Below are 10,844 nucleotides of genomic sequence, written 5' to 3' on the forward strand. Positions count from 1 at the left end.
AATAAAAAGTGTGGCACCTCACATCTAATCTACCTGCAAGATTGGGGGGTGTGGGGGGGGGGGGGGGGGGGGGGGGGGGGGGCACATACCATTTAAGAGATTTAATTAATGTTTTTAATAGCAACCGTCATGTTTGCTGAAAATTGCAGTTCCATTTTTTGGGGGTACCCCGCGTTAGTTTCAACCTCTGGTATATACTGCATAACAACTGTATAACAAATAAAAGTGTATTTATTTATTGTCAATGGATCATAGTATTTGCACAAATAATCAATGTCACATATTATTACCAATCACACCCACAGCTGCTTTTACTCCGGAAATATTTCACGGTGCACCTCGAACTTTGACACGAAACTCTCTTCTTTGGTACTGTGCAACCTAGACCGGCCTCGGTGGTGTCGTGGTTAAGATATTGAGCATGTCTGATAGGTACAGGGTTCGGAGCCCGGTACCGGTTCGCACCCAGAGTGAGGTTTAACGACTAGTGAGTAAGACCACTACACCCACGTCTCTCTGACTAACAACTAACGAGTAACTCGCTATACTGGACAGACAGCCCAGATAGCTGAGGTTGTGTGCCCAGGACAGCGTGCTTGAACCTTAATTGGATATAAGCACGAAAATCAATTGAAATGAAATGAGTCCGCTGGTTGTTGCCATATATCCATGTTTGCAGGCTAATTATTTGGAATATTGAAATAAATTATTAAGCTTAGTAATAACCAAGGAGTTGTTATTTTTTGTATTTACATTTCGTTTCTAACCAATGTAACACTTTTGGCTGAGGGACGTGGGACGTAGCCCAGTGGTAGAGTGCTTACATGGTGAGCGATCGGTCTCGGATCGATCCCGTTCGGTGGGCCCATTGGGCTATCTCTCGTTCCAGCCAGTGCATCACAACTGGTATATCAAAAGCCGTGGTACGTGCTATCCTGTCTGTGGGACGGTGCATATGACAGATACCTTACTAATAACAGAACATGTGAGCGCTTTCTATCTAAGATTACGTGTCAGAATTAGCAAATGTTTGAGATCGAATAGCCGATGATTAATAAATCGCGATGGTCTAGTGCTGTCGTTGAAGAAAACACACATTAACTGTTTGCCTGTAACAAGATTCGGTGTTCATGTACTCGCTAATAATATAGCAATAATGGCTATACGTGCGTGCGCTCTCGCGCGCACACGCACATATATACACACATAAACACAAACGGACACACTCACACACGTACGCACACACACAAATATATTATGATAGGATACTAAATGTAGTTCGTAAATTATGCTCTCTTAGGAATAAATATTCCACAAATGCAGAATACTTACGAGTTTACGAAAAAAAAATGTGACATCACAGGTTATTGGGGAACGACACCCCAGGGGGGGAAAACTTTATTATTATTATTTCTTATTCCTGTTATTATTATTTTACCTTTTTTTATTTTATTATTATTATTATTTTAAATTTTTTTATTTACAATTTGAGCAATGTACATTCAGTAAATAAATTATATTAAAACAATAAACACCCACATACAAGAACAGTTCACTGAGCTACCCTGTTCTATGACAACTAATATATACACTCGTATTTCATTTAAAGACAAAAAAAGTTTAAAAGTAAAAACTTGTTTGTTTTAACGACACCACTAGTGCACATTGATTAATTAATTATCGGCAAATGGATGTCAATCATTGGTAACTAATTATGAGATAAAACATGTCGCCTGCGAATCTCTCTCTCTCTCTCTCTCTCTCTCTCTCTCTCTCTCTCTCTCTCTCTCTCTCTCTCTCTCTCTCTCTCTCTCTCTCTCTCTCTCTCTCTCTCTCTCTCATTATTAATATTAATTGAACAACACTATTTACATACCATGCCTTCGATGTCGTGGGACATTGCCTGGGATCGGGGGGAGCCCGTGTCCATCCACATCGAACGACCCATCGCATCTCAGACAAGTGCTGTATCCACTAAGCGATACGTCGCCTAACTATAATTACAATGACAGATAGATGACGTCACGCAATTGTTTGTCGTTTGTTAATGAACTTTGACCTCCGCAAAGTCAACAGAGATTTAATAAAATAAATATTTATATATTTGTTAGGTGTTGTGTGAGTGTGCATATATGTTGTTTAAAATGTGCTGAGGTGTCGCTAAACAATCAACCCTTTTCCTATTTGTTTCACACAACACGAAACGTGTCATGATAACTAAACGTCCCAGTTGGGTAGGGGTGGTGATGTTTCATTGATGTCTATGGGGGTGGGCTGTGGGTTATGAGTCTCGTTTCACAAAGACCTTTTACACTACTGTTTACGTCCGCCTAACTAATTCCAAAGCATTACACCATAATGAATTTATGTCATGATGACGTCACTTGGCTTCCACAAAGCCAAAATCGATAAATAATTAAATGATAAAAAATGTTAATATACTTTTCGAAAGAAATAAGGACACATATGGTATATCTGACCAAATGCAACTCACCACTAGAATAGTAATCCCCTGGGATTGTGTGTCGGTGGGGGTGGGGTTGACGTGGAACGGAACGCCGGCGACGCTAAGAAAATCTTTACAGTGCAATACTAAGCTATTCATATTAGTGCCCAGGGTCACTGCAGATAAAAGGTACCACTAGCCAGTGTACGTTAGCTTTATAAATTTGTGTTTTGAGAAGATTTTATGAGGCCCACAGCACAGCACAGCCCACAGCACAGCGCCCACAGCACAACACAGCTCACAGCACAGCACAGCCTCACAGCACAGCCCAGCCCAGCCCAAAGCACAGCGCCCACAGCCCAGCCCAGCCCAGCCAACACCCTCAAATAAAATCCAGGTTATGCTAATGTATGGGAGAAAATTATTATTTATTTAAGAGTACCCTCAAATCTACACTAACAGTGACACACACACACACACACACACACACACACACACACTTTTGCCAGGCATTTTCCATAGACGGAGTTTGGAGTGCACCCCACTGCAAGCACATTCTACTGAATAACAGCTGCAACATGATTACAGGTTTGACCAAGCCAGAAAGTAATTGATCTTGTATTTATTATAATAAAGGGGACGGTACAAGGTTACTGGACACTGTGATAATAGACGAAGTTTAATTTTTGGCCAGATGATTTTATTTTTTAACAACAAACACACTAACATTTATCACCAGTGACAGTGATTGCAGTGAAATGTTTTCTGTAAGTAAGTGTGTGCTCACTTCATTCTTACTCGGAGTGTACTTAAAAAAACCCAACCTCATAATAATAAAATCATTAAAGGCAAATAATGATGATGATGATGATGATGATGATGATAATAATAATAATACATTATTATTATTATTATTATGATATATGTATGTATATAATTATTGTAAAAAAATAATGAAAAAATAAATAAATATGTCTACAGCACCCGGTGTTCCCAGGCGGTCACCCATCCAAGTACTAACCGGGCCCGACGTTGCTTAACTTCGGTGATCGGACGAGAACCGGTGCTTTCAACGTGGTATGGCCGTAGACAACAACTGTTGAAAAATAGGGGTATACATATGCAATTTTCCGGAAGTCGATATATGGCCGTAGCTTTTGTTTTGTTTTAATTGTTGGAAAGACGGATCGACTTACTTGGCCTCAGACCACAATTAATTTCACTATGTATTCTCATGTAGCCCCAGTGGCTGTAGCACTTTTATTAATTTCACCAGGCCATTAGCATTTCACGGGAAACATTACCTGCCTGGGCCCATTGAACACTCCAAAGGACGACATCTGTTGTCCAGCTCTTTTCCGCGTTATATCAATGTAAACAAACACACGTGGGCTAAGGGACCGAATCACACCCATTTCTGTGCATTTTACACAAATTTTGCATGACTTCAATGTGCTCTGGGGGACATTATGCAGTATCCAGTGTAAACCAAGTGCACATATTCACTAACTGCATCCTCTCACCTGTCAAACCCAGTGTAACAATCCAGTATACTAAGCAGCTCCCCAGCCATTAATCACATCACAAGAAAACTATATTTTCTCGCATTAACTTCCGTATTTTGGACAACCAAATGGGTGGATAACTCTAGTCTGAGGCCTATCAGACCAAAATTGTTTTCACCATGACACTCAAACTCACATATGGCATTTAAATACATATGTCAAGTTGCATACAGGCAATAAAAAGAATATTTGATACCAAATATGGCTATTGGAGCCTGTGAAATGGGGGACTGCCTGTGCCGCAAAAGGCGGCAATCTGCGTCAAATTATTCCCAATAGTGGACTAGTAATTATGGAATAACTTTAAAAGTTACAGACATTTTTCTGAACAACAAAAAGAAACTTGCTCCTTATTGTGTTCTCTGCAATTGAAATATAGCAGTTGGCAGGAATATGATTTTTTCCAAAAAAAAAATCAATTTAATTTAAATTGATACATTTTCAAAAAAAAAATTCCCACAAAGTTCTCTTTTTAAACAAAATTTAATCTTTAAAACTGTAAAATTTTGGATACTGCACACAGTCAATATATGCCAATTACAAATTAGGACTGCTCGAGTGTCATTCTGGTGAGGGTAATTAGCAAGGTGTCTGCACACCGTAACAGGTCACACCTGAATGCAGAGGACAGGGCACCAGTCTGCAAAGATGCAGTACCGAATACACAGTGAACAAAAAAAAGCTGTCAACTGCCACTGCACTGAAATGTTTTAATGCATCAGAACTGAAAGTGACATCACACATGAACATATATATAAGGGTGGACATGCATACCACAATAAGTATTTCACTGTTTTATACACTACGAGTCACATCCATGGAAGGCAATACAAGACGAAAGACACAGTTCAAGAAGGGACATGCACCTTGGAATAAGGGTGCAACTCTGCTGCATGAACATGCAAGTCCAGAATCTCACACTGAGAAGTTGCGACCAGTAGTCCGGATGAATATAGACGAGTTTGCCTTGGTCACGAAGTCGAGTTCCACTTCAGCCACCATATCCACTCCAGATTGCGAAGGTGCGTCACAGCCAGTCCGCCTGCTACGTCCCATTACGAGTACATGTACTGCGTCTGAAATGAAAGAAGAACAACAGTGTAAAGACAAAGAAGGCATGAGAATAATGGACAATGACAGAATGGTAGATGCATGGAATGCAGCTTTCAGATACCACTCAACAGCTTCCCCTGAGTGCGACGAGCCTGAAATGCAAATATTAAAAGAGGTTAAGTGGGGTCTTTGTTGGAAAGTCACACTACACTGTGTGAATTGTGACTTCACTGCTCCTGAAAGCAAATTGTACAATGAGGTGAAGACAAATAAACCTGGCCCAAATGCAGCAAAAACTAATGTGGGTCTTGCTATCGGTCTCCAAGATACTCCCGTCGGCAATACAAGAGCGAGAGTGCTATTGGCAGGCATGGACATTCCACCACCGTGTCGGAGCAGTATGCAGAGAACATCATACAAGGTATCAACGGCTGTAACAGATCTAAATGAAAAAGATATGGCACAAAAAGTTGAGCTACTGAAAGACATTAACATGAAACGTGGAAATGAACGTGATGAAATTAACATAGCCATGGATGGGAGATACAACTCCACGACAATAACAAGTCGGAAGAAACCGGGCCAGAATGCATCACAAGCTATAGGACTTGCGTGTGAAACAATGACTGAGAGAAAATTCATTGTAAGTGCCTGCTTCCAGAATAAACTTTGTTGGACCGGAGCCTGGTTAAGAAACAAAGGTATTCATGTGACGTGTCCCGGTGGTCATCCTGACTGCACAGCAAACTTGCCGCCATTTGCTTCGCTGTCGGAATACGAGATGGGAAAAGATATCGGAACAGACTTGGCTCTACAAGGTATTCTCATAAAATACGTCACAACAGATGGAGATTCCAGATCATCTGCTGGAGTTGGTAGTGCTTTGAAACTTCTACATCCAATGTGGAAAGTGCAGCGGCTAGCCGATCCAACCCACTTAGGTCAGAGTCAGTTTCGTAAGTGTTACAAAGCTAACTTCAGTCCCGACATGTTTACTGGGTACACCCGTGAACAAAAGCGTGAAGCACAGAAGGTATTCAGCCAGGATATGAAAGCAAGGTGCAGTTTAATTCTTAAAGAACTGATGAAACTACACACTGGTAATATCGGTGTACTGAAACGAAACTTACCAAAGGTCCTGCAATCGACACTTTCGTGCTACGGTGGTGACTGTTCAAAGTGTTCGCGGTACTCGGTCGTCTGCAGTGGAGGAATAACGAACAACTGGTGGCACCGATCCATGTTCCTGGGTACACACAGAATCACAGAGCTGAATATGAATGAAAATGACAAAATGTTAGTACTGGAACTTCTGAAGATTAAACTAAGTATTTCAGCTGTAGAGCAAATGAAACTGTATACAGACACACAGAAATGTGAGGCTGCGAACCGTTCTCTCAGTGTTTCCTTACCTAAGAATGTGAACTATTCACGAACGATGACTGGGAGAGCTGCATCCACCATCCACAGGCTGAACAACGCCCCGGGAACATCCATGATAGAAAAGTGCAAGTACTGTGGCATCGAACTGTCAGCTCGGGTGAGGCGTTCACTGCGTCAGATGGACAAAGAGTCGGACTATCAAAAAAGATATCAAAACAATCCACAGGTGATTAAAAGGCACTTAGTCCAGCAAGGAAGTAAAATTAGAGATCACTTACGATATAAACATTTGCACAGAGATCAACAAGCTGACTACAAGAAAGGATTATTAGATATTGACAGTCAAAGAACAGACAACTCCTGTGACCACAGTTATTCAAAGTAATTTTTGTCACAAACCTTCAAGTGATACATATAATATAGGAACTATCAGTTTGCATGATAGCATTTCTGCTGTGGATATGAACCCTAGACATTGAAGACTGACTTTAAACAATAAAAAATAGTAATGTGAATAAATGTATGCTTTTGAATAAATGTATCATGTGATATTTATATGTGATATTTATATGTGATTTTATGACATAAAATATTTCTTTAAATTAAACTTTGTTATTGTTTTACATTCTTATATGTTATGCATTCTGAGATGCAAGAGGCAGGGGGAGGGTATTGTCCATGTCCCTGACAGACATCCCGGTTCACACATTGTATGCGCGAGCTGTTAATTGCATGTGGCTCAGCAGATAAGTGATCTTTAAACATACAAAGACGGTTATGGCACAGGTGACTGATGTCACTGCCATCTATGTCCATCTCCTTATTAAAGACCATGAAACTTAATCTGTGAGCATTTACTGTACGATACTGGCCTGTGATTGGTGATTTGAACTTAATAGCACCATATCCATTTGCTCTGGGAGGCCCATTCCACATTATACATTCACCATTTGGCCCAGGATCACATTTTGAAAAAATTACCCTCTGGTATTTTTGATAAAAAGCCTCCATTTTCACTTGTTCAATTAGCTCAATTACTCAAAGTGAGGCCCTCACAGGGTGCAGAGATACATTCTGATTGAAAAGAATGACCTATGACCTGATAGGGGTACAATGCATGCTGAATTATGTCATAATTTGTGAAATTACAAATTTTGAAAATATAAATATAATAAAATTTAATTTAATTTAAAGAAATAAAATATTCATCACCCAAACTGATAACTTTCAGATTTCCACCTATCTGCACAATTATCATGTACATTTTGAGTGCTGTAACTGGCATAATTACCTCACAATTTGGTATCAAAGTGTGTCACCCTGTGTCAAACATCATTGAAGAAATCCTCCATATTGACTTATTTGACCTTAACCTTCAAAGTGAGGCTCTCATAGGGTGTAGGGATACAGCCTGATTGAAAAGAATGACCTATGACCTGATAGGGGTACAATGCATGCTGAATTATGTCATAATTTGTGAAATTACAAATTTTGAAAATATAAATATAATAAAATTTAATTTAATTAAACAAAATAAAATATTCACCACCCAAACTGATTAGTTTCAGATTTCCACCTATCTGGACAATTAGCATGTACATTTTGAGTGCTGTAACTGACATTGTTACCTCACAATTAGGTATCAAAGTGTGTCACCCTGTGTCAAACATCCTACTATATCAGGCCTCAGACCACAATTAATTTCACTATGTATTCTCATGTAGCCCCAGTGGCTGTAGCACTTTTATTAATTTCACCAGGCCATTAGCATTTCACGGGAAACATTACCTGCCTGGGCCCATTGAACACTCCAAAGGACGACATCTGTTGTCCAGCTCTTTTCCGCGTTATATCAATGTAAACAAACACACGTGGGCTAAGGGACCGAATCACACCCATTTCTGTGCATTTTACACAAATTTTGCATGACTTCAATGTGCTCTGGGGGACATTATGCAGTATCCAGTGTAAACCAAGTGCACATATTCACTAACTGCATCCTCTCACCTGTCAAACCCAGTGTAACAATCCAGTATACTAAGCAGCTCCCCAGCCATTAATCACATCACAAGAAAACTATATTTTTTTCTCGCATTAACTTCCGTATTTTGGACAACCAAATGGGTGGATAACTCTAGTCTGAGGCCTATCAGACCAAAATTGTTTTCACCATGACACTCAAACTCACATATGGCATTTAAATACATATGTCAAGTTGCATACAGGCAATAAAAAGAATATTTGATACCAAATATGGCTATTGGAGCCTGTGAAATGGGGGACTGCCTGTGCCGCAAAAGGCGGCAATCTGCGTCAAATTATTCCCAATAGTGGACTAGTAATTATGGAATAACTTTAAAAGTTACAGACATTTTTCTGAACAACAAAAAGAAACTTGCTCCTTATTGTGTTCTCTGCAATTGAAATATAGCAGTTGGCAGGAATATGATTTTTTCAAAAAAAAAAAATCAATTTAATTTAAATTGATACATTTTCAAAAAAAAAATTCCCACAAAGTTCTCTTTTTAAACAAAATTTAATCTTTAAAACTGTAAAATTTTGGATACTGCACACAGTCAATATATGCCAATTACAAATTAGGACTGCTCGAGTGTCATTCTGGTGAGGGTAATTAGCAAGGTGTCTGCACACCGTAACAGGTCACACCTGAATGCAGAGGACAGGGCACCAGTCTGCAAAGATGCAGTACCGAATACACAGTGAAACAAAAAAAAGCTGTCAACTGCCACTGCACTGAAATGTTTTAATGCATCAGAACTGAAAGTGACATCACACATGAACATATATATAAGGGTGGACATGCATACCACAATAAGTATTTCACTGTTTTATACACTACGAGTCACATCCATGGAAGGCAATACAAGACGAAAGACACAGTTTCAAGAAGGGACATGCACCTTGGAATAAGGGTGCAACTCTGCTGCATGAACATGCAAGTCCAGAATCTCACACTGAGAAGTTGCGACCAGTAGTCCGGATGAATATAGACGAGTTTGCCTTGGTCACGAAGTCGAGTTCCACTTCAGCCACCATATCCACTCCAGATTGCGAAGGTGCGTCACAGCCAGTCCGCCTGCTACGTCCCATTACGAGTACATGTACTGCGTCTGAAATGAAAGAAGAACAACAGTGTAAAGACAAAGAAGGCATGAGAATAATGGACAATGACAGAATGGTAGATGCATGGAATGCAGCTTTCAGATACCACTCAACAGCTTCCCCTGAGTGCGACGAGCTGAAATGCAAATATAAAAGAGGTTAAGTGGGGGTCTTTGTTGGAAAGTCACACTACACTGTGTGAATTGGGACTTCACTGCTCCTGAAAGCAAATTGTACAATGAGGTGAAGACAAATAAACCTGGCCCAAATGCAGCAAAAAACTAATGTGGGTCTGGCTATCGGTCTCCAAGATACTCCCGTCGGCAATACAAGAGCGAGAGTGCTATTGGCAGGCATGGACATTCCACCACCGTGTCGGAGCAGTATGCAGAGAACATCATACAAGGTATCAACGGCTGTAACAGAGTCTAAATGAAAAAAAAGATATGGCACAAAAAGTGAGCTACTGAAAGACATTAACATGAAACGTGGAAATGAACGTGATGAAATTAACATAGCCATGGATGGGAGATACAACTCCACGACAATAACAAGTCGGAAGAAACCGGGCCAGAATGCATCACAAGCTATAGGACTTGCGTGTGAAACAATGACTGAGAGAAAATTCATTGTAAGTGCTGCTTCCAGAATAAAACTTTGTTGGACCGGAGCCTGGTTAAGAAACAAAGGTATTCATGTGACGTGCCCGGTGGTATCCTGCACTGCACAGCAAACTTGCCGCCATTTGCTTCGCTGTCGAATACGAGATGGGAAAAGATATCGGAACAGACTTGGCTCTACAGGTATTCTCATAAAATACGTCCAAACAGATGGAGATTCCAGATCATCTGCTGGAGTTGGTAGTGCTTTGAAACTTTCTACATCCAATGTGGGAAAGTGCAGCGGCTAGCCGATCCAACCCACGTAGGTCAGAGTCAGTTTCGTAAGTGTTACAAAGCTACTTCAGTCCCGACTGTTTACTGGGTACACCCGTGAACAAAAGCGTGAAGCAAGAAGGTATTCAGCCAGATATGAAAGCAAGGTGCAGTTTATTCTTAAAGAACTGATGAACACAACACTGGTAATATCGGTGTACTGAAACGAAACTTACCAAAGGTCCTGCAATCGACACTTTCGTGCTACGGTGGTGACTGTTCAAAGTGTTCGCGGTACTCGGTCGTCTGGCAGTGGAGGAATAACGAACAAACTGGTGGCACCGATCCATGTTTGGGTACACAGAATACAGAGCTGAATTAATGAAAATGAAAATTTGA

General features: G+C 40.3%; 1 non-coding gene across 1 annotated transcript; it reads right to left on the reverse strand.

Annotated features, from left to right (window-relative positions):
• Positions 1-3,418: 3,418 nt before the first annotated feature.
• Positions 3,419-3,537, reverse strand: LOC121378154. The gene has a single exon (XR_005958670.1). It is a non-coding gene; the product is annotated as a 5S ribosomal RNA (ribosomal RNA).
• Between the last annotated feature and the right edge of the window lie 7,307 nt (positions 3,538-10,844).

Source organism: Gigantopelta aegis, chromosome 7 (assembly GCF_016097555.1).
Source record: "Gigantopelta aegis isolate Gae_Host chromosome 7, Gae_host_genome, whole genome shotgun sequence".
NCBI classification, from domain to species: Eukaryota; Metazoa; Mollusca; class Gastropoda; order Neomphalida; family Peltospiridae; genus Gigantopelta; species Gigantopelta aegis.